Below are 26,119 nucleotides of genomic sequence, written 5' to 3' on the forward strand. Positions count from 1 at the left end.
GGGGTTGTTTGCAGTCGAAATTGGTGTATCATCGACTTTCACCTTAAGTTGCAGCTTGACCTCCTTTGTCCAGGTGGTGAAGTATCTTCCGATTAACGCCGCCGTCTGTCTAGACTATAAGACACACCCAAGAATACAAGACAGAGGTTTCTGAATTCGCTGTGACGTCAGCGTTAACAAACAAAGGGAAATAAAATTACTTGTTTGTGAAGAGCGAAAGTAACGGAAAGCAATGGAAGCTGTCAAACACAAGAAATTATATATACACACACGCATTTAGAAGTCATCGCTATGAAAATCGCCTTAAATAAAGTTGCGGCTTTCAGAAGGCGCCACCTTCCTTATTCTGTATGGTACACCGTGAGGAACACTGACAAGAAGACCCTTACGAGGAATGAGAGTCATGTGTGCACGAGGGATTTTAAGTGTTTTAAATATTGGCTGAGAATTTCATCGTGTATAATAAACACCTAATGCGGCTAAATTAAACTGACGTATATTATTTTCTATGCGATAAAAACGAAACGGAATTTCTTTGGTTAAGCTTCTATAATCAATTTACCACAAGTCATGCAAGTTTTTTTGGCATGTTTTGCCATATTTCTGTGCGTAGTTAAAGCAATGCCCAATACAGTGCCAATGTAAGACCTGATGTTTCAATTTAAAGCAGGAAGGTAATTTTCAAACCCGCAAAAGTTCATTAAACCAAGAAAAGAAAAAAACAGTAGCGAAAAAATGAAAGAAAACTGAAGCTGATGCCTACATAAGTCGTACAATAATGAGGAATAAGCGGTGAGCAGGCAATGAGTTCATGGATACAAAAAAAACATGTAGGAAAACAAAATAAATAAATAGGAAAACACCAGAGAGGTAAAGACAGAAAAACCGGCAATTGAAAAAGGCGCTAATCCAACACCGCAGTAATGATGATGATGATATGTTCGTAATGAGACGTCTGGAGGGCTGACTAGCTGTCTGATGGGCGCTACTCAACTAACTAGCTACGAGTTGTTGTAAACTGATTGGTGGACGAACTGGCTGACTCTCTCTAAGTAGTTCGCTGACTCTTCGACATTGAAAGCACCACATTAAACCTATCAAATATGACGCAATGTAGTAAGTATGGAGTATATGTACATATGTATGTGCTTTCTACATATGAGTGGTAAATATTGTACAAATACACTCGCAGTCATATATACATATATTTATAAGTATCTACTTTTAAGTAAGTGCTTGCTGGTATACAGGACGTATGAATAATATACGCATATTATTCACGCAGGTATAGACTCTTTGCAAGCAAGAAAATATATTTGTATGAGCACCTGTGTTAAAAATAATAGGAGCGCAAGGAATTAGTAGGATTTAAATTTTTTTGTTATTTTTGTTTTTCGTTATGTTTTTACAACATTCTACACAAAAAGCTATATAGATCAAAGCTACAAACTTTGAAAAAAAGTCACAAAAATTTAACAAAATTCATAAAGAATCATTTTTATTCTAAATTTTTGAAAAAATTAGGGATATACAGTTGTATAGCCCATTCAATATATGACATATTAGTTTCAAAATTGTCGTTAATTTTTTACCTTACCAAAGGTCTTGAGCTCCTCTTCTATGTAAAAAGCTTCCGAACATGTGCTCTATATGGAAGGATAACATCGAAAGCAAAAAAAATTCTCAAAAATCAACGCGTTTTTTGACTGACTGAAAGCTTTCGCTTTGCTAGATTAAAATTGGATATTTTTTTGGAATTTTTAAATTTTTTTTTACTTTCGTACAAGTTTTGAGCTTTGAGTTATTGTATATGGGTCTTGTTGTAGAATCCAACTTTAATAAAAACATAATAAAAAAGAACTGAATACACAAAAAGAATAATAAAAACTTGGTAATTCGTCGCGCTTCTCTTATTTTGAACACAGATGTAGGTCCAGATGTATCCATGCTAGGTGTAGCACAATTAATTAAATGTTTTCTGTAAATAAAAACAAATTCCACAAGAAAATGTAGTCATGAGTGTGAACAACAAAGTTAAAGAAGATGCAGAAAACAGCAGACAAAAAAACATTGCAGACTCTGTAGCTTAACAGCCGACCAAACAACCTACCAACCACTTAGCCAGCCAGTCAATCATTCAACCAGAAACACCCGCTAGCCTTGAGAAGCGTTATGGTTACATTACTGCATACTTCTGCATGAATTTGATGAATAAAAGAAGCGAAGTCAACAATATAAGTAGATAAAATTTTAGAGCAAGCACAACACAATGGAATAACAGATAACAACAACTTTGCAAAGTGACGCCAACGACACGTTTGCAGATAATTGTATTTATGGTGGATATGCCAGAGAGTAGCAAAACATCTCTCGGACTGAGACAACAAGCTCATGTAGAATAGCACAAAGCAAAACAAAGCGAAAAATAACAACGTGTACAGTTAACAGTTTTCTTTTTTGGTACAAACGCCAAGTATCCGTAGTTATCAGATCGCCAAAAGGTCAATTTAACTGCAATTGTTGATTATAATTATTAAATACGCCTGAAACATGGACGAGGGTGGGTAAACTGTAAAAGTAAAGTCAAGTGTTGAATCAGCTGATTTCTGATGAATTTTTTCCGCATCTGCGGTAATCTGTATGTGTTAGGAAGGAGTGTTGGAAAAGAGCAAATTTTTATTTTCGAAAAAAAAATTTATTTATAATTTTGTATTTAATTATACACATACATATATGTATATGTAATATAATTACATAAGTAATGTAATTAAATTAATAATTTTTTTTTTGTTAACTTACACGTATTCATTGGGCGGCGCAGTGAGTCATAAAATATTATACAGCTGAATTTTATGCAGAAGTACGAGCATTTTTGATGGTAAGCGGATAAGGCATATGAAAGTGGTCACCGTCTCAGAAATAGTTGACGAAATTCATAAAATGAAAACAGGCGATCATCGAATGTAGGTATGTATGTACATAAGTGCTAGAAATTACTGAAGTCGTGAACTAGAGAGCAGAGACTTAAGCAGTTATCCCAGTTATTGATAAGAGTTATTATTTTTGTTAACTTTGTTTATAGAAAACCTTTAATCTTACTTCCAAGAGGAAATATAAGAATAATCCTAAGGTCTTGGAATTCTTTTACAATACCCCAGTATATCCCTTGCAGTCAAATCGGCCGATTTCACACGAATAAGTTCACATCTAATTTAGGAGTTATGCTTGTTTTTTCACGACAAAAAAAGAACAGTTTTCTCATCTACATTAGTGTTATGATTAAAATTTATATGAATAGGGTTCTCCTTCGGAGGCGGATAGAGCTCGTCTAAAACCCCCCTAATAAATATAAGCAAATATTTTGCATTTCACTGAAGCCAAATCTTTGGTGATTTGGTGTAGATTTATATATTAAAAATCATGAAGTATTTGGAAAGTATTGCAAACAAATCAAAAGTGAGTGGAAAATAAGACCTTTTTTATATAGATAGTTTTATGACAAGGACTTATCTGAAGTACATTATCCTAGAATACCAATTTTTGACTACATTTTTCAAGCATTTTAGACCATTTGGCGTAAATTTTTTGTGGAACTCCTTAAGGGGTTACATGGGTTTCGTCGGATAAACAAAGGCCTATTTTCAATATTTTTTTTTTCTGTGTAAAAATTTATTTATTTAATTCAAACTTTTTTCTGTCTTATAGATACATATTTAAAGAATAATGTCTGATATTTTCAAAAAAAAAAATTAAAACTCCTCCATTGTGACGTCATTTCCGACGTTGTGAGCATAACTCCTGATAGGATCATCAAAAATGAAAAAACAAAAATAAGAGTTTTAGTTAAGACCATAAACTCGTGCTTGACCGAAGGAAAGAAAAAAATTAAAAATTGGAATTTTGGTAAACATTTTTCCAAAAAAAATGAAAAATTCGGACAAATTTGCTTGACATTTTTTTTTTAAATAGTTGTAATTGAAAAAAAAAAACAAAAATCCTTCCTTCAAGCACGAGTAAATTGTATATAGAACACCTGTGTAAAATTTCATGAAGATCGGTTGAGTAGTTTTTGAGAACATTTGACAACCGACTTTGAAACACGGTTCCGAGAAAAACGCGTTTAAAGTTTTGAGTAACAATAAAAATGGCTGCAGTATTTTTTAAATAGAAGTCAGAGCGTCAGAGCTAATATTCGAAAACAATTATTAACAATAACAAAAATTAAAAACAATATTTGAATTTTTTAGGCTTTTTATTTAACTTCTTTTACATACAAAAATGATAAAACTTTTTTTCTTAATTTTAGTAATTTTAATTAATTTTGTCTTTTCTATTTATCTGAACCGCAAGAACCAAAAAAATATTTATCAGTATGACTGTAGCTATGTCCCGTACTAGAATAAAAAAAAAGACAAAATGACAAAATGGAATTTGACAATTCAAAAATCGAGGTTGTTTCAGTTTTTTAATAAAAAAATACGAAATAATTGAAGTAATAATATGATTCTAGTACAGGCGATAGCCATTGACGTTGTGAACAACATATTAAAATTTCAGACGATTCGGTTGAATAGTTTTTTTTTTTTGACAACACCAGGCCGAAATAGTGTTGACATAATTGAATTTAAAGTTTTGAGAGTGGATATTTTCCATTGATGCCGCCTCGTGACGAATCTAACTCTACCGGCTAAAACGGCTCTAGAATCGAAAATACTGGGAATATCCTTCCAAAAATTTTATAGTATATTCTTAACACGCTCCCGCCGGCATGTACCACAAGTGGTACATTGAGGCCTATCCGATTGGACGGCGTATTGGTGGTACATACGCAATTATCTCATCGGGCGGTTTTCTGAGAATGCTGTAACGGTTTTCTGATCAAAAAGGAGAGAAATAGTTTAGATCTAAGGCAGCCATAGTTGCAGCCGCTTGCCGGCGGGAACTTTCGAAATATCGAAAAAAACCGATTTTTTGAAAATTCTGGACCACCGGGACTCCTTAATTCACAGTCAAGCGGTCATTATTCAAGGGCCACATTCGAAAGTAAAGCAGCCATCTGAAGTTTAACAGTAGAGCTTATTGGGTTCCGGGACAGATATATGATAAATTATTTCAGATAAATGAATAATCACAGGAGTTTTAACGCACACCCAGCGGTTAGAGCGCGGAAGCTAGTACAGGGTTAAACTATTAAAAAACCATGAGCAAATCTACCATACCTAATAGCCTTTGTTTTATTTTCTCGTAATGATGCCAGGGCTGTCAAATCTTCGTATTCTTTTTACAGTATATTCCTACGATTGCGCGTTCTTTTCTCGAACTGTTGCAGCCTAACAGGGCAAATGGGCATACTTTTTTACCCTTTACAAAAAATTAAGATAAGAGTTTTCCAGCTGATTTTAATATGAACACACGTTCGCCACGAATTTTCGCCTTAAATTGTTGCAAAAAAATGGCAGCAAATCGTGCATGTTGGTTGACTTTTATAATTGTTATTATTATTATTAAGTATTGCACAGATTTTCAGCGCAACCGTGCAACATTAAAAACAGGTCATTAGCTGTCCTTGAATTTAAAATACAGCTATAAATAAATGAATGTTGGGTTAGCATTAATAGATCTACTGACTTTATATACCATAGCTTACATGTTGATTTTGGAACATTTTTAGTAAATAGATAAAGAGGATACGTATGTTCTCCGATTCCCTGTCCTCGTGCGGATATGGCTGCGCAGGTTAGAATATATTTTCGTAGAATGAAGAGTTAATTAGAAGAATTCATAAGAATCGACTAACCAACGACTAACCGAATGTTCGAAAAAGGTGTTGGTTAATGGATTAGTCCACAGAGTTCGACTACTCGAATACGGCTAATTCTAGTCGACAAATGGCGTATTCGAATAGCTCTGCTAATCGATTAACTAAATATTAAAAGTCCTACCATATACATGCATACCTTCCCACGTTAGTTGTTCTACGTTACTAGTTCAACCCGGATTTATATCTGGCCAAGGACTGTCACTCCAGTAGCATTCGCCGTGCATGTATGGGGAACATGTATCGAAGCTATGGACGAAGTTTCGCAACATCATGTCCCACCCACTAAGGCATAGTGAAAATTTTGTACTTATCATACTAATCGAAAATAGAGAGATACAAAAGATTCGAATTGATGGCGATTGTTTTCTGGGATACTAGTCACAGGATTCACATCGATCGCTATGAAAAGCCGAACATGATCACCCAGAGGAATACTTAATCGACGGCGACATGAAGCATACTAAAGGGTTTTCCAATAACAGTTGTTATCGCTATCGAGAGATGATTAACGATTTTTTATAGCCGGAATTGGATGGTATTGATTTGGACAACGTTTATTTTCAACAAAACGGCGCTACGTGCCATACAAGCAACGAAACCATTAATCTTTTACGGGAAAAGTTTCCGGACCGTATTATCTCTCGAAGAGGTGATTACAGTTGGCTACCGAGAATTGTGATTTAACACCTTGTGACAGGGTCGATTCAAGTCCTCAAAGATGGAATTCGAGAGGGAATCGAGGACATAGAGCAGCCACTTTGCAATTCGGTTATGGAAGATTAAAGCGAGGTCGGGTTGGTCATTTGCCTGATATTATTTTCCACTATTAACGGCATCCTTCTCTTTATAATGAAATAAACATCCGATCAAACCCTTTATATATCACGGAGAAAAATTTTCTTTCCCTTTGCAAAATTCTATCATTTGAGTAACGAATTGGTTTCTTCTTCGCTTCCATATTTTTCGAAAATTTTCACGGGTTTTCTAATGGAAACGATTTGTCAAATGAATGAAATATGCGCACATAATTTAACGACTTCCACCAATCGTAATACAAATATGGATTTTTCTTGCCTTCTTTTCAGTTCAGCTTCACAAACATACGAGTTATGAAGACGAATACAAGCATTTTCGACTTTCGCGATGAAGATTTCTGGCAAAAAAACCTGCTTTTTTTAGAGTTAAAAAACTCGTTACTCATTCAAGCGATGACCAAACTGTTTTGATTTGACTCATCCTACATGATCAGAAAATTAAAATAAAATAAAACAACAAACACTCATATAGTATATAAGTAGAAAAACGTCTGAAAAGCATTAATTTGGAAAATAAATGGAGCTGATTTCACGTACCCAAGCGAAATGTGAAGTTTCGTTGATGATGGCGAAGAAATGAGAGTAAAAATGAATAAAAACATGCGAAGTAATAGTAAAAGAGGCAAACTTTATAACAAAAATGTAGAAAGTAAAATAAAAGTGCAAAGTAAAATAAAAAAGCAACAAGCCTATGTTTACTGTTATTTATCATTAGCTCTTTTTTGCAAGGTGATGGGGGAAAACAAACACGCTAATTTAGGCTTCTCACGGCCAAACAATAAACGTTAAGACGAGCAAAACGAAAACCTACGAAACGCTAATCGAAGCAAATTGTCACAAAGCTACTGACTACTTAAACAAAGATGTTTAATGCATTGTATACATACATATATATGCGTATATATTTATGAGCTTTTGGCAGCATAACTTTTATCGATTTAAACCATCCCCTCTCATATAGAGAATTATTTAATTTTCAGGTAATATTTGAATGTTAAATGAGAGACAAGATTTTTAAAATGTTTGGTCAACACTCTTATATGGACGTTGAAAACCATGCATACACCGACTAGAATCCTTCGAAATGTGGTGCTATAGAAATATGATGAGAATAAGCTGGACTGACAAAATATCAAATGGCATAGTGGTAATTAGAATGCAAACATCTAGGAGCATGCTAACGGACATAAAAAGAAGAAAAGTCGCTTCGGACACATCACAAGAGGTGAGAAATACGATCTTTTAAAACTGCTGATACGAGAAAAAATTGAAGGACAAAGAGGAATTGGTAGGAAATGACGTGGCTACACAACATCAAGGAGTGGGCAGGTCTCAAAACAATCGGCGAACTAACGGTGGGAGCGATAAACAGACACAAATATAATGACATCATTATTAATATGACCTTACAACCGTACGGCTAAGATCAAAATAACGTTTGTATGTAATCGCGAACATCCAGCATGGATACGCCAATTAAGAAGAAGAATTAAAATAACAAAGCGTTTATTTCAGAAATACATTTCATATTGAATGAGGTTTTCTGCAAACAATTTCAATGTTATAATTATAAAGCATAAGCTATTACGACAAACTGATAACATTTGAATTGATTAGCTTGAAGAGCGCAGGCTTTCAGTTGAAATGTCGAAAATATGTATTATTTACAAGTCTTTCATACTGGTTTTAATCTTCATGTTCCTAAAAACAAATGTGGTATAGAATATATCCTTCTTCTTCTTAATTGGCGCTATAACCGCTTACGCGATTTTGGCCGAGTTTAACAAAGCGCGCCAGTCGTTTCTTTCTCGTGCTAACCGGCGCCAGTTGGACACACCAAGTGAAGCCAAGTCCTTCTCCACCTGATCTTTCCAACGCAGTGGAGGCCGCCCTCTTCCTCTGCTACCACCAGCTGGTACCGCATCGAATACTTTCAAAGCCGGAGCGTTTGTATCCATTCGGACGACATGACCCAGCCAACGTAGCCGCTGGATCTTTATTCGCTGCGCTATGTCTATGTCGTCGTAAAGCTCATACAGCCCATCGTTCCATCGCCTGCGATATTCGCCGTTGCCAACGTGCAAAGGTCCAAAAATCTTACGCAGAATCTTTCTCTCGAACACTCCAAGCGTCGCTTCATCGGATGTTGTCATCGTCCAAGCTTCTGCGCCATACGTTAGGACGGGCATGATGAGAGTCTTGTAGAGTGTTAGTTTTGTTCGTCGAGAGAGGACTTTACTACTCAATTGCCTACTTAGTCCAAAGTAGCACTTGTTGGCAAGAGAGATTCTACGTTGGATTTCAAGGCTGACATTGTTATCGGTGTTAATGCTGGTTCCTAAATAGACGAAGTCTTTTACAACCTCGAAATTATAACTGTCTACAGTGACGTGGGTGCCGATACGCGAGTGCGCCGACTGTTTGTTTGAAGACAGGAGGTACTTCGTTTTGTCCTCGTTCACCACCAGACCCATTCGCTTTGCCTCTTTATCCAGTTTGGAGAAGGCAGAACTAACAGCGCGGTTGTTAAGGCCGATGATGTCAATATCATCGGCATACGCCAGCAATTGTACGCTCTTATAAAATTATAAGATATAATTATATAATTATTTCAACGATTAAGTCTAAGTATGTAATTTTGTTGAAGTGAAGTAATCGCTTGAAACTAGTTTTAAGTAACCCGAATGCATTTTCCACAGCAATTGTTGTGGAAGTATGTAACTAATCGCATTTGTTTCCTCTGCTTCGTACTACCAAAACAGAAGTTTTAAATCAGTGCTGTCAACACACATAAAAAACCGTTCCAGTGGAATTATTTTAGATACGGCGATGGAGAATCCCAAAATACGATAAATTGACCAGGTTTGGCGAATTAGAAAGGATGACAAACAAAATTGTGCTAGTAACTTCGGCTGCCACGTCATAGGGTACTCGGCAGCCGATTTCTGCCCGCTCGTTTCACAGGTAATTACACAGTCGTTCAATCAGACGTTGTTTAGACGATAACTAAGCAACACAAGCGGAGGCTGTGTTGATTTTACGGCAACGAAGTAACACAAGCAAATACTGTGTTGATTTTTTCGTATATCAACAACAAAATCTCAGTTTTTTGTAAACACATCCCCTGTTTCGTCAGCCTATCAGCTGATTCTCTGAAATCCGGTTAACGGTCAGATATTGGCCACACGTGCAAAATTTTTTTCACCGTGGGATAACTTAGGGAAACACGCTAATACATACATATGTTTGTGCATGTAGTTTTCAACTAACTTGTGCGCGCATATTGACAATAACAAAAAGAAATACAAGGTAAGCCTAATGTTATTCCGATACGGGTGATGAATAAATGCTCGATACTTTAAGGTAATGAGTACTTTTTGTACTCTATTCTTTCGTGGAAGTACTCAGGTGGGTATCGAATATGCCGTTTAAGTATTTACTGTTTTTTGTCCAGATTTTTTGTTTTGAAATTAAATTAATTATAATTCAGAGGCCCCCAAAAAAAGATCTTGAACGTATATATTTACCGGCAATTAGTGCCAGTTTTCAAGAAAAAATTTTAAAGGTGCGTTTTCCGCCCTTAATAAAATACCAGAGGTTTATCTGTGTGAATTTTTGAATGAATCCGATACCATTAAGTATCGGACAAATCTCTGATAGCATCGATCCTTTTCATCAATACTTTTAAGGAACACAGGCGGTACCCGAACAGCACTAGGGGGGTCACCTTTAAAATTTAAAATAGTTTTAAGTAAAAAAAAAACGGTTTGTTTGGTGGCATGTGGTATTTTTAACTTGAAAGTACAATTCTTATAGTATAAAAACTCATTGACGACGGCAGATGATAGGCAGATATTAAAATGTACATTAATAGACTGCCAACAATTTTAAAGATATATTTCAGACTTAAAAGTGGAGAAATGTAGACAAAGTTTTGTAGGAGGAAGTGCGCAGTCGGCCACTGAAAAATCCTTCTTCCTCCCGAGTCATAATAACTGGATGAACCTCCATCTACGCTTGGTTCCATTGAGTTCGTTATACGCTTCATAAGCAGTGTTTGTTATCTGCAGAATTTTAGTAGTCGTTGTGCGAGATTGATAACAAGTTCCTGATCGTTCATATTTAGTTTCTGTTTATCCAAACACAAATGCTAGCCATTCATATTTTAAATTAATAAAAACGCAAAACCTCTAAATCAGCTGTTATGCTTGTCGCTGGCGCTTTCAAAACATTTATGAAGCTGGTTTTATGATGACATCTGCAGACAAGAAAAATTTGACTGTCGCTACATTCTGAAGTGACGTCGGCATTGTGTTTATACTATTTCAGTTAATTAAAGCACACAACATTTCAACTTTATGGAGCTGTATTATATTGACGTTTCACAAATTTAGGCAGAAATTGTCCGGAAACCCCTTCTTTCTACCAAATTCAGAACGTAATTTTTGTGCAGTTTTGTTGTCAAGTAAAAATCGACCTTTTCGTAAACCGCAATTGGTAACCAACTTTCTCGTTGAATAAAAAAATATTACAGTTGACACCCTAAAACTCATCAACAGTTTGAGTTGAAAAAGGTAGATGGCTCAACATGTATGTGCAAATACATAAAGGAGTTAAAGTTCGTATTTTACTTTTTAAATCTGCATTAAATTTTATAAAACCACTCACAAAACTCAAAACTCATTGACAATTAGAGCTATAGCTTGTAACATCAGACGGACGGAAATTTGTGTAAACAAATAAAAAAATGGACCTGGTTTGTATCCGATATATATTCAAATCAGACGGCGAGCAATACCTGAACCAAATTTGAGTAATTTCGCTTAATTTATGACAGAGAGATACAGTTTTCTCTTGCGCGTGACTATTGACCGATAGTAGTAAATAGTCATCGCTTTGTGACCGCTTCTGAATGCTTGCAATTGAACGCATTTTTGAAGAATTTTTTATGAGCTGCAAAAACGTCCCATATCCCAAATTGTTAAGCACATCAATAACAGGTGTTGCATAGATTTCATCAAAAGATCTCCATCTACAACAAGCAGAGCCTCTCTTCTAACTCTTAAACTGGAATATGCATGTAACTTTTCACATAAAAAACACTTCTCTAACAAAACTAAAATAAATAAATGGGATTTTCATTGTTAAATAGTCAACACTTTATTGTCTCTACTTAGCTCTAATGCCTTTCAGCTGTTACAATACTGCACATGCGTTGGCTCATACAATTCAATACTCCTTTTTTTCATGAACGTATGATGTATGTTATGAGAATTTATTTCGACTTTTGCAATTTAATGATTTCACTCTCGAGGCGTTACCGACACGCAATAAATGCCTCAAAAGTGTTGTCAGCTCCTTACTACATTACGATACCGTCATTAGTTGTGGGAATATTTATATTCCGCACCAACTTTTCACTACGCAAGAACTGGTCTCAACTAGACGCGTATTGTAAAATTAATTTCGATACATTTTTATAAATAATAACAGCAACCTGTCGCACTTTACATTTCATTTTCCCTTTTTAAGTAGAAAAAATATGCAACGCACCAACATTTTTTGCACTGTTTCACTACTTTCCAATTCACACTAACCTTGTTCGACTGCGTTTTGTAGATATGTGCTGCGTTTGTTTTTTGTTACCGTCACTTTTTACTATATTATTTTTCTAATTCTGATTGCGTATTATTCTGTTGCAGCAGAATAGTTAACCAATTCGCATTTGACAGATTTTTGTAATTTGTAAGTTTTCCCCAATACAGTTTTCCTGCTGGTTGTCGTCGTAGTCACCAACGATTCAATTTGCAAAAGATGACGTTTTTTCTTTTTGCTTTATCTTTTTGAGTTATTGGTGAATATGCACTCACTTCACTTTTGTTGTGAAAATACGTTTTTCCAACTTCAAACACAGTTTACACGTAAATTGTGCGCGATTTATTTTTGATTTGTGCTTAATTTTGCAATTTTTAAAACAATGAAATTACTTTTAATAACTCAGCAACCAACTTCCGTGGACGTTGAAGAAAAAACCCACTGATTAGTGTGAAAAATAAATACGAAGTAACTGTCTAGCAGTGTTGCCAAAACCCGATAGTGGCTTTTCACCAACAGGTGCCGCCCCAGAGAGTTTCGTTAAGTATTATATTTTTTTAAACTAGTTCACACAGCTTAGAAAGTAGGCGTGTTTGATATCACCAGCAAAAGCTAATACTTTTAGCTTGGTTAATTTAAATGCCTAATAATACGTTCACATATAACTAGATTATCTACATTTTCGTGTTTAACTTCCAATCCGTAATTAATAAGCGAGATTACCCATACAAAATGTCTCTCCCTAAACCTGATTTTATAAATAATCCGATATTATTACCATACTTTTTTATATACAACCATGTGTTATCGATAATTATTTTTACGAATGTCAAAAGTAAAGACGGTGTCAAAGTAAAAACTAAATAAAATGGACGCCGGTAAAGAAAAAAGGTTTGTAGGTATAATTCTTATACAATTTTGTTAAACATTAAACATTTGCATTCATATTACAGAAAAAATCTGTGTTCATAAACGCTTTATCTTCTTATAACTTATGATAAAATGTAATTACAAAATTTCGCATGCGTATTGCTGCCATAACTTTTTCAAACCTCAGTAAAATTTTGTTTACAGGTTTCCTCCATCTGTTTCTTACTAGCAGTCAATTGCGCAAATAAATTCTTATTATTATTCTCATGCCACTCTCCCCTCGCTGAACTATATTCTGACCCAGTGAGAATGACAGTGACTTAAATCACTTTTGATTATATCCTCGCGCTAAGGATGTAAGTTGCATTTTCTGCTAAACATCTCTTGCGACTTCCTGGTTTCTATATTTACTTGTTACTGCAATTACTTATCGTTAAGTAAAAAATGAAGTGAGAATCTGTTATTATTATTATTATTTCTTGCTTTTGTAACTTAAGAATGTAATGAAGAAATAAATAAAAAAAATATGCTTTGAGCTATAAATTCATATTGTGTTTATAATCAATTTAAAAATCCTTTTAAGGTGGACGCAAACTTTATGGGTTATATGTAGCTTAGCAAATATCAGTGAACTTGTTTTATTTTCACAAAATTTCCTGGACAATGGTTCAGGTTGTTTTAGCCGCCCACCTGGACTCGCTGGTAAACCTACCAGATTTGGTTGGAAGGACACTCATTTTTTAACAGTACCGTTAAATGTCATTTTGAGAGTTTGGCAGCCATATTTTTATTTTGTAGGAACTCTCCTTTAAGTAGAAACGAATACATAAAAGTTTTCTGGGGTATAAGTACCGTCTAAATAGTACCGTATTCGATGATTATATCTACTGGTTCCGCATTTCCATTCAAACATTTTGTCCGTTTCTTTATTGTAAAGTAAGAAGCAAGGATGATAGGTTACGAGGTTTGGGTGTGTAACTTCGGTTGTCACGCTCAGTTATTTCGAAAATTAACCGCTGTCATGACCCCGGTTACGTCAGTCAATCAGCTAGTTTTTGAAATTTGCTGAGAGTCGGTTAGCGGTTTGATATTGGCCACACCTTCTGAATTTCTTCGACGATGGGATTTCAAGTGCATAGAGATCAATAAATTGCTATTCTGAATATTGGTTCATTTATTGCGTTCTAAATGGCTTGATAGAAAGATTACTACCTTACCCAATTCCTTAATGGACATTGATGTTCTAAAGCCCACCTTCATTGCTTTGGACATGAAGAGACTGCATCGACGAAGATACGGGCCATGTGCTTTTCTTATGTTCCCGTTTTAAAAGACTTAAGGAAACACTAGAAGGTAAGATTGGCTGTAGCGTCACGCCCGAGAATCTCGTGCCCATGATCCTGAAGAGCAACGACACATGGAACGATGTACAGCATGGGGATGCCGAAGTGATGCAGCAACTCCGGGTATAGCGAGCAGGCATGATGTGGAGACGCGAGCGCCAAGATCAGAAAATGTTGAAATACCGGGAAACTGACGGAACTAGACTTACAGACTTGCCTTTTTATGGTGAGGATAGAGACATGATACTTAGGGGAGTACTGATCCGACAGGGGTGGCTCACTCTTCAAGTGATTTAAACAGTGTTTGGTAATACGCAAATTCTACAATATTTAAGTCTTAAATCGTATACTAATGAAATACTTGACGGCATTCCGGGGAGATCGGTACTTTGATGATAGGAGGTTTAGTTCTATTAAAAGTCTCGCACTGACGGAGTTAGACTATTCGTAGCACTACAAGCGATTTTATCGCCGTAGCCAAATGGTTGGTGCGTGACTACCATTCGGGAGTGCGTAGATTCGAATCTTCGTGCATGAAACAGCAATTGATAGAAAAAGTTCTTTCTAATAGCGGTCGCCCATCGCCAGACAATGGCAAACCTCCAAGTGTTTTTCTGCCATAAAAAAGCTTCTCATAAAAGCCATTTGCCGTTCTAAGTCAGCTTGAAACTTTAGATTTCTCCTATTTGTGGTGAGCGTCTTAATGCTATTCCATAAATGGAGAAACCATTACTATGATTATTAACAATTTTTTGAATCACCATTTAGCGATGTTAAACCACCTAAAAAAACTACCTGCCGTTCGGAGGGCACAAAAGGCCAGGTGGTCGAAGATTCGTCCACAACCAAGTAGGGTCGAAGATTCCCCTACAACCGAGAGTTATAGTATGCAAATTAAAGAATTTCATAGTATGCAGAACAACTATCGTAAATTTCATTAAAAAAGAAATTGCATACAAATACATGCAAGGAGTGCTCGATCAAAAGAAAAAAATTTATGAAACGGAAAATGTTGCATAGGCTTATAGGAATAGAAGAAACATTTGCCACTACAAAGATTTCGCCTAAATGGAAGTATACCTGCCAAAATACCAAAGTTCCTTTCAGGCGGAAAATCTCATCTTTGCGATTTAGCGCTTGAGGTCTGCGAAAAGCGATACCAATTTGCATTATGTTGTATGAGATGGTTTGTATGCTATCAGCGTTCGCATGTCGAAATAGGATAAATACAAATAGGATTAGACTTATAAGATTTATGTCAACAACTTCCCAGTTATGAAAGTTTAGATGAAATGTAAAAAAGTATATTATGTGTTCGAAATAATTAAATCTTTCTTTCATATTTATATAAATATTTCTAAATATTAATTTTTTTTAATAAAATTACAAATCCGATGAAAAATTAAGCAATAATACATTTGCAACCAAAAAAGCTAAAAGTTATTTTTTCTTTTTAAAAACTACATTATTTATTTCAAATACTTCTTTTTGTACCTACAACCATTTGGAAAAAATAATTCATCAATTAAAGAGCAAAGGCAACCCTGACTGCATGTCTTTGCCTTGGCAACCACTTATTTAACGAAGGTATACATCTGTCATTTGCTGAAAAAATTTCGTGGTAAAACATTTTCCTGCTGCAGTTAAATTTCGATGGAGGTTTAAAACCATTTTTAGGAAAATTAATAAATATATTTTTGTCAAAAAAGGTCGTCCATTTCATTGTGGCTTCATTGGAATAGTTTGTTTTCAGTTTTATTGGTTTACGTGGTGAGTAAAGTTTGTTAAGAAAAAATTTCTAAAAGAAAAGTTTCGTAATGAGTGAAAATATGGCGCCGCTGCTTTTGCGTTAACGCCATGGCCGACGCCAAAGTAAAAAAATGTATACGTATTTATTTGTGTTTTTAATGCCAGCGGAGTCCCTAAACTCACGTCTGATAAAAGAGAAGCATACGTTTTTATGTAGTTATTGATTTTTGTGAATGTGCTGTGATTAACTGGCTTTATGGATACGTGAGAACTGTGTGTTGGAAACAATTTATTGATTTTTCTATTCAGCAGCTGGCTAACTTCCACGAGCCCCGACTGATTTCTTTAAAGTTTTTGTGGCTGTTTACTTTTCTAACATAATTGAGATTGATTCACATCAGGACTTAAATTTCTATATACATATATGCATACTACATAGCTGCACGATGGCAAGTACGCAGTTATGACCAGCAACATGGTGACCTATTTGGACTTAAGTACACTGTGCAACCGATAACATAATATATAGATATACCTTTGGTAGGGATGATATTTCTTAAGCCAACTTAACATTTTATTTAGGAATTCTACCAAAAGTATATACGTATGCTATTTTTTTTTTAATCTCTAATGATCTGTTTGCATTATGTATTTTCTTTCTTTTTGCGTTGTTAGAAATTGTATAATTATTTTTAAAGCGACCCTAAAATTTCGTATCTTGCGTATTATCGTGACTAATTTTTTCCGTCAGATACATGCATTAATTCATTTATTCAATTATTACATATCTTTTCACCTCAGTAAGAATGGTTTCATTGTATAATGAGTGGCTCTAGATGAAGCGTTGAAAACTTTATCAAGCTGACGCTTCTTTATCAGTAGCGTATGGGCTTTAAAATAGAAGAACATTTGAAATCGTGGTTGGTAAACGAAGCAACCGTACTTCCGACAATTGCTCCATACTCAGCTATTCATCTGTATTTCTCAATATTTTCTTTTCATTACTTCCCCAAGGAGTTAAATATCCCAAGGTTTTTATTTGTAAACTAAACTCGCTTATTCCTTGTCCTGTTTTCCTTTAAATATTTATATATACACGTGCACATTCTGTCAAAAAAGTACCCGGAACTGTTCAATAAAACGCAAAATAAACTTCAAAATAGGCTCCATTCGCAAGTGCAGTCATCAAAGCACCTTTCAAAGGCGTTCTAATTCTTTTCAATTCCTTCAGCGAATTCTCCTCAATGGCCTCTATCGACTCAAAGCGGCGTTTGCGGAGTGGCAATTTGGGAAAAGGAAAAAGTAATAATATTCTTAATTTACCGTAGAACCATTTGGAACGAATTCCGAGTGCACATCATAATCAAAGAAAAAGAGTAGCATGACTTTCAGTTTTGACCGACTTTGTCTTGGTTTTGGGTTTCTGCTCATGTGGATAACGCCATTCAGCCGCTTGTTGACTTGTTTGCATGTCAAAGTCATATGCCCACCTGTTATGATGCGCTGGATAAACGTTGGGTACAACTTCTTTTGCTCAATCATGTCTTCAGCCACCTTCTTCCGATGAATTTTTTGAAAGAAATTCAACTCTTTGAACGAGTCGAGCAGCCACGCGAATTTATTCGTGAGGCAAGCTAAGGTCATGAGCTACCTCCATCAAAGGTAAATGATGTTTTTCCAGCATCATTTCCTTGACTTTGTCGACGTTTTCATCCGTTGAAGACGTTGATGGGCGACCAGATGGGGGCAAATTTTCCATGACTTCTGGGCCCTCTGCAATACCCGTGTTTTTTATAAAGCACACTCGCCATAGACTTTCTACAACATTTTCACCGATTCGGCACAGGAAATACCGTTCAAATCACAAAATTTAAGACAAATTCTTTGTTCGATATTTTTATCCAAAGTGAAAATCGCAGTGCACACGTACGGTTGACTGATGTATTAAATGCCAAAAACAAGCTAATTGACAGATCACGCTCAAACTCTACGACACTATAGAGGACAGTTGTACCAACATTCCAGCAAAACAAATCGATATTCGTATGTGTAACGGGCGCTTTTTAAATGAACATCTCCCTTTGACAGAATGTACATATGTATACAAGGTGAAGTCCAAAATAAACGAGTTTATTTATTCAAAATAGTCCCCTCTGGCCTCGATGCACTGCGCACTTGCGCGATCTAAAATTTTTTCGAAAGAGTGTTTAACGTCATTGACCGGAGACTCCTTCAGAATGTCGGTGCAAGCCTTTTGGATGACCTCTACAGACTTAAAACGTTTTCCTTTCGTGGTCAAATGCAATTTTCCGAATAGGTAGAAGTCACAGGGAACCATATCAGGCGAATCCGATGAGTGATTGATGGTGATGGATCGATGAGATGGTGCATTATCATGCAATAAGGTTCAGTTTCCTCCTTCCCGGTATTCAGGGCGAATTCGACGAATGTGATACAACAAACGCTTCAAAACACCAATATAGAAAATTCCATTGACGGTTTGGATGCTGGCAAATCTGGGGCCTTCCATTCGTCACTTTGACGCTTAGTTTCAGGTTCATGTTGGAAACAGTACGTTTTATCACATGTTACAATGTTGTAAATGAAGTTCTCGTCTTCTCTCGCCTCTTTAATGAGGTCTTTCGAATGTTGAATTCTGAGCTATTTTTTGTCCTCATTTAACTTGTGCGGAACGAAACGTTCACAGACCTTTCGTAAGCCCAAATGATCAGTTAAAATGTGATAAATCGATATTTTGGAGGTATTCAACTCCGATTCCATGAATTTCAATAATGATTCCGGTTAATTTTTGATGAATTTAGGAACAATTTCGATGGAGTTTTCGGTGATTACTGATTTTGGGCGGCCCGTATGTTCATTGCCATTTATGTCCTCACATCCATCTCTGAAACGTGTAAACCACTCATGAACTCTGGAACGAGATAGACAATCATCGCCATAAACTTTTTTCATCAACTCAAATGTTTCGGTAATCATTTACCGATTTTAAAACAAAATTTGATATTAGCTCTTTGTTCGAAACTAATTTTTGTAACAATAACTTCGCTTCCACTGAACCGAATGTCTCCAAGCTTTCACTGGAAGTCAGCTAAGATGGCACCATCAAATACATTTTTATGACGCCAGTTGTTGTAGCAGCATAAACATTCCCCATACATATATGGGCCGGATATAAATCCGAGTCGTTCCGGTAACGTAGAACTGACTGTCGTGGGAACGCCAATCTTGGACCTTCACCTTGTATACATATGGAGGTTGCTATTTTTATATATAGCTTCGGGCACTTCTAGTGTTGTCAGCTGATTTCCCCTTGAGAAGTTTTCCAAAAGGTCTGTTCATGTAAAAATTATCCAGTAACTTCATGTAAAAATTAGCCAGTAACTTTAAAAATTGTCTGGTAACGTAATTTCGAGATTTGGCCCTCAAAGAGAAAAATATCAGAAAAAAGTACATGAACGAAAAACTATAACAATTTGTAAGTTTCACCAACAGCTGATTAAATTGTAGACGGGAAAAAATCACAAAAATTAGAAAATTTTCAGTTACCTCGTACTATATAGAAAAAAATAAAGCAAATAAAATGCAAAATAACGATCATCACATGATCTTATTTTGCCCACAATAATTTGTTCTATTTCATTATCGTTGTCAGATGAAGAACATTCCATCAGCAATTATATTGTTCTGGCAATTACAGCTTTCTTCACATTTTCCTTGCTTCCGGCAATGCATATATGAAAGTATATTCATTTATTGCCAAATTAGTTAATAACCAAGAAGTACAAGGATAAAACATAAAAGACACCTTATTGTTGTTGTATCAGCATAAACATTCCCCATGCATATACGGGGAATGCTGCTGAAGTGTCAGTCTTTGGCCGGATATAAATCCGGTTCGTTCCGGTTCGTGAACCGACTGTCGTGGGAACGATACCTTCAGTGCCTTCGATTTGTATTCCGGAAATTGCAGCAACGGTGTGGTTCAGAAGTACATAACTCTATATCATTGACCGATTCCTATTTAATAACTTTAGGTAAACTTTATAAATTTTATCTAAAATGCGTGTATTTTCATTTTCCATTTTAATTGCAATTTTTATTTTTACTTTACGATCAGCTGTTACTTTACGATCAGCTGTTATTCTCACTTGCAAATTTTTACAGGTAAAAATGTATCCAGTAAAAACTTGAAACTTCTCTTCAAAATGAAATGTCATTTTTCTCTTTCACTTTCCCCCTACTTTTCAACTATTTTGGATACATGGATACCAAAGTTTGATATTTGTAACAATTGTTACCATAAACGCACTCAGAACGTTTTGATGTGTGAACCATATTAGAATTTTCACAGTGGTTTTAATAGTTGATCTCGGCAAAAAAAAAAAAAAATTAAGCCGTGAATATTTTCGTACGATTATATAAACATAATAGGACTATGAATAAGTTCGTGCAGTTTTACAACAGATGGCGTAACTTGATTATTATTCCATCGATCCACATTTCCAAACATTCATTGGAGAGCTACTGTCGTAAGGCACAAACGTCAGTATAAGTTTTTTATTTGAAGCGTAAACAACAATATTTTTACCACACTTGAAAATGTCGAATTTCGTGCCAAATAATGTGTTTTTGCGGGGAATTCTTTAATATGAAGAAAAAAGCAGCCGAAAGTCATCGTATCTTGGTGGAAGTTTATGGTGAGCATGCTCTAGCTGAGCGAACGTGCCAGAAGTGGTTTGCACGCTTTAAAAGTGGTGATTTTGGCTTGGAAGACGAAGAACGCGAGGGTGCGCCGCCAAAGTTCATGGATACCGAATTGGAGGAATTGCTCGATCAAGATCCGGCTCAAACGCAAGAAGAGGTTGCAAAAACTTTGGGAGTTGATCAATCAACCATTTCCAAACGTTTAAAAGCCATGGGAATGATCCGAAAGGTAGGCCATTGGGTGCCGTATGAATTGAAGCCAAGAGACGTTGAACGCCGTTTTATGGCATGCGAACAACTGCTTCAACGGCACAAAAGAAAGGGTTTTTTGCATCGAATTGTGACTGGCGATGAAAAGTGGGTCCATTACGACAATCCAAAACGTCGGGCAACGTATGGATACCCTGGCCATGCTTCAACATCGACGTCGGCGCAGAATATTCATGGCCTGAAGGTTATGCTGTGTATCTGGTGGGACCAGCTGGGTGTTGTGTATTATGAGCTACTGAAACCGAATGAAACGATTACGGGGGATGTCTACCGACGACAATTGATGCGTTTGAGCCGAGCACTGCGAAAAAACGGCCGCAATACGCCGATAGACACGACAAAGTTATTTTGCAACATGACAATGCTCGGCCACATGTTGCACAAGTGGTCAAAACATACTTAGAAACGCTCAAATGGGATGTCCTACCCCACCCGCTGTATAGTCCAGACCTTGCGCCATCCGATTACTATCTCTTCCGATCGATGCAACATGGCCTGGCTGACTAGCACTTCCGTAATTACGATGAAGTCAAAAAATGGATCGATTCGTGGATTGCGGCAAAACCGACCGAATTTTTCACAAAGGGAATCCGTGAATTGCCAGAAAGATGGGAAAAAGTAGTAGTAAGCGATGGACAATACTTTGAATATTAAATTTGTAACCATTTTACGTCAATAAAGTTTCAAATTTCGAAAAAAACCGCACGAACTTATTCATAGTCCTATTATATAATATAAATATATATATGAAAAAACTCGTCATAGAAATCCATCTGCCTATGCATCCTATATATATATAAATATATATATATATAAATATATATATATATAAATATATATATATATAAATATATATATATATAACTATATATATAATTGGTACTTGTACCCCTTTTTGGGTGTTTGGCGTCTTTTTGTTTTTTCATAAATGGAGGGGCCGTTTTTTTTTTGCGCCGCATACAAACGGCAGATAGATTTCTATGAGCAGTTTTGTATGGCAGGAATACACTCATAGGTTTGCCGTTATCTGCCGAGGAGCGTCCGCTATTAGAAAAACAATTTTTATTCATTTTGGTGTTTCACGGAGATTTGAACCTACATCTTCCAAATGATAGTCACACAACAACCCATTCGGCTACGGTGGCCGAAAATTGAAAATTTCTTGCTCTCAAGTCAACTTTTAACTTAAGGAGGAATTCTGGTCTAGACGCCTTAATTTTAGGTATTTTTAAAACTAAGATAAAAAAAATGAAAAACATTTTTACTATCCATTTTTTTAATGGTATTTATTAATATTGGAAAAGTATAAAAAAAATTACAATAATAAAAAAAAAAGTCGTGGGAATACAGGCCAGCGGAGTGGGGGCTACATACAAATGGTGCTCCATAGTTGACAGGATTCCAACCCTTGTAGTGATCTAAAACAAACAAATTAAAAAAATTCTTCGCTATCGGATTACGCCAAATCAAAAAAAAAAAAATCAAAATGGAGTCAACTTGAAAAAAAAAATACATTTTTTTACCCTCTTTTTTACCTTTTAAACTTTTTTAAAAATACAATACTTCAAACATGAATTTTTCAAAATCCGAGGCAGGCGCGATAGACAGATATATAATAAACAATTCTTATCAAACTTCAAAGCGATCGGTCAAGTAGGACTTGAGATATCATGACGACCATCTCAAAAAAAGTAGTTTTGAGAAAATCGCGTTTGAAGTTTGAGCAACAATTCCAATAGAACTTAGATCATAATATTTACTACTCACTCTGGATTAATCGGCGATATATTTCCAGGTATATATTATAGAAGTATAAAGTATATATGTGTATATGTATAGAATAAATAAAGGATGTGTGGGATTCAAAAGATTTTCTGGAAAGAACGAGTCCTCAAGTCGTCCGGTAACATCTGCCGTTCATTGTGCGATTCGCTCCACTCGGTCGGCTTAGACGCCACGTTACAAAATCCGCTGTATCTCCGAAAATAATTCGAATTTTGAAAAATCCGTTGAAGGGCATATTTTTGAAGCTCTAAGCTTTGAAAATATGCAAAACAAAAAATCGATTTTTTCAAATTTCTAGACCAGAATACCCCCTTAAAATTGAAAAATTTGCACATTCACACTTCTGGCCTAACGGGGGCGTTATATAAAACCAAGGTAGCGCAAGTGATTTATCTTTTTTATAATAGTAACACCTTAACAAAGTGTTTATAAGTTTTATATATTATTCAATCTTCCAAGTTTACAATTATGAAAATTTTTAGCGTCGCAGATTTTTATTGCATACTCTATATAAGAACATGGCGAAGCGTCCTAGTACCATATCGAGACTTATCACTAATGTCATAATACATATTTACATGTTGCATAAAACTGGCTTGCATTGATTTGTTGTTTGGCACAAAATGCATGCAAAAAATGTAGATTTAAGTCCGCCAAATAATAAAAAAATGTTCTTCAAATATATACTAACATATAAAATTGTAAGTGAAACTATTAAACTGATTGATACTATAGTTGCTGTTTCGGTATACACCACCGGCACGAAATTTCATGTGGTTACAACGGCAACTCAATATTTGGAACATACCTATGTGCATATTCTAGCTTTATTTGTAAGCAAATTGTCAATTTATTTCAATAGATTTTAGGGTACATTTATTATGTTATTAGCATCAATTGTCATTAATAAAATCTTTTGGTTTATACGTTACCGGTATGACGCAATTTGTTTCAGCCAATGACAAATAATTAATGATTTTCTTTTTACTCAAGAACCAGATCATCCCATTCCTATGTAAAATCGGTCGCTGAGCCCGGAAGTTCACAAAATTTTTTTCTCATGTAGTTTTGGATATATCGCCAAATAATGGGTTTGGATAAAAAAGGTCATACAAATTTCTAGTATCTGGAGAATCCATGAACCGATCCAAAAAGGTGATATATCAAATTAGAGGCAGTAAAATGAAAAATATCCCCGATTTTTTTTCCTCTTTTTAAAATATATTACATATTCACAAATAACCAGCAATAATGTATATTAATATAAAACTTGATAGACGAACTAACCACATTCGTTGAAAATTCCATGAAGGACAATAACGTTAAATGCATATATGTACTCATTGTTATTAAAATAGGTACCCCAAGTTCCTACGGGAAATGCATGTTTTTCAAATTAATAATAATAGATATTCAATTGTAATTGGTTTTTATTTCATAGATTAATATAAAAAACATAAATAACAATTAAATTATCTTTTAAAACTTTAACTAGTGACAATAGGAACAAAAAGGAAATATTCGAAATAGAAATAGGTACGATACAAAAAGAACTCAATGATTTTATTAAAAATGGTGTTTAAATAATCGGAGTTTAATAAATAACCACTGTGTCTACCTTGTTTGTCAGTGACTTTTTGTATTCGATTCGGCAAAGAATTCATAATCTTACGGCAGGTTTCTGTCGGAGTGGAATACCATAGTTCTTTGATTTTTTGTCTCAAATCTTTCTTATTTTTAAATGTTTCCTTCCCGATTTTAATGTGGTTCAGCTTGGGTGACTGGCTTGGACAATCCATAACTTTATAACAAAATAATAGTAAAAACCATTCACTTACTAACATTGAGGAGTGTTTTGGGTCTTTATCTTGCCTAAAAAGCCACCAAAGTGGCATATTCTCCTCAGCACATGGTAGCATCACTTCTTGAAGTATATCGTTTTAAATAAATTTGTCCATTTTATTGGTTATGTGGTGAATAGGCCCTACTCCATACCAAGAGAAGCATCCCCAAATCATTATATTGCTGCCACCGTGTTTGAATGTTTTTCGTGAAGCGCGTTAAAAACTCTTGTCGTTCAGGACGTCTCATATTTCGCCCAGCATCATTTCCAAATAAATTTATTTTTCTTTCATCGCTCCAAAGTAAGTTGTACCATTTTTTCCTACCCTGTAGACCACACCCTGACTTGTGCTCTTGGGCAAAACTTTCTTTGAAAGACATTATTAGTTATTAAATGAACTATCTAATTCCCTACTTACGTTATTTGAGTGACCACGAAAAATTAACCGAATCTGTGCAACCAATAACACAACTTAATATAACCGGTCTCTAAATTGTCATCGAACAAGAGATATCATTGAGAAAAAAGACGAAATTTTGATAATAGCTCTACATTTTTCGGGGGAAATCGGTAGATAAAGGAAGCGAGGCTTTAATAACCATATGTATGTAGAGGACTTTAACAGTAGAAAGGTTAAACCATTTAGAAATTAGGTTATAATAAAACCTTTAGAAGATTCAGTCACATTTATATCTGATTAAAAAAAAAGAAACTATTTCAACAGTCCAATAGAAAAATCCTTTTCTATCTAACCGAAATTTCTATCTGCATTATTTGCTAAGTTTGTTTTGTTAAAAAATATTTGATTTTGAATTTTGTAACTTTCAACCAGTGGATGTATTGTAAAAGGCCAAAAAGAAGACCGAAGAATCTCGGAGCTGAAAGTGACGAAATGAAGGTAATAGAGCAAATTACCAAGGTTTATTTAATGGAGGAGTGATGAGACACACTTCGCCTGAAGTAGAAACGGGTTGACCTAAAATGCCAATAAAAACTGAAAGCGGCGATTTGTTGTCCATTAATAGTACATTAAGAATCCGCTTGATATAAAATCCTAGCTGATCCTTTTTTCGAGATAAGTGGATTTTAGCATTTTCGAAAATATTTTCATAATTAACCAGTTAACTGTGATTGACGAGTATACTCGTCATGGATAAGTGGCAAAATTTTGTGTATTGACGAGTATACTCGTCATGCGTATAAATTAGTGACCATTGGCTATTTAAATTACAATTTTTGAGAAAAACAACACATATTCTCAAATTTCAAGATGTTTAGAATATTTTGAGGCTATGCCGGAATA

General features: G+C 35.3%; 2 protein-coding genes across 6 annotated transcripts in view; one reads left to right on the plus strand and one right to left on the minus strand.

Annotated features, from left to right (window-relative positions):
* The window catches only part of LOC129243063 (transmembrane protein 184B), a 52,710-nt gene extending 40,029 nt beyond the window's left edge, over positions 1-12,681 (minus strand). For 3 of the 4 annotated variants that reach the window (XR_008582238.1, XM_054880152.1, XM_054880154.1), the window contains exon 1: positions 12,234-12,681. The gene's annotated coding sequence lies outside the window, so the exon portion shown is untranslated. The remainder of the gene's footprint in view (positions 1-12,233) is intronic. The other variant, XM_054880153.1, reaches the window with a different exon arrangement.
* Positions 12,682-16,050: 3,369 nt separating this feature from the next.
* Positions 16,051-26,119, plus strand: part of LOC129240311 (probable WRKY transcription factor protein 1) — a 59,490-nt gene continuing 49,421 nt past the window's right edge. For both annotated transcript variants that reach the window (XM_054876034.1, XM_054876033.1), the window contains exon 1: positions 16,051-16,214. The gene's annotated coding sequence lies outside the window, so the exon portion shown is untranslated. The remainder of the gene's footprint in view (positions 16,215-26,119) is intronic.

The sequence above is a fragment of the Anastrepha obliqua genome, chromosome 3 (genome assembly GCF_027943255.1).
Source record: "Anastrepha obliqua isolate idAnaObli1 chromosome 3, idAnaObli1_1.0, whole genome shotgun sequence".
Taxonomy (NCBI): Eukaryota; Metazoa; Arthropoda; class Insecta; order Diptera; family Tephritidae; genus Anastrepha; species Anastrepha obliqua.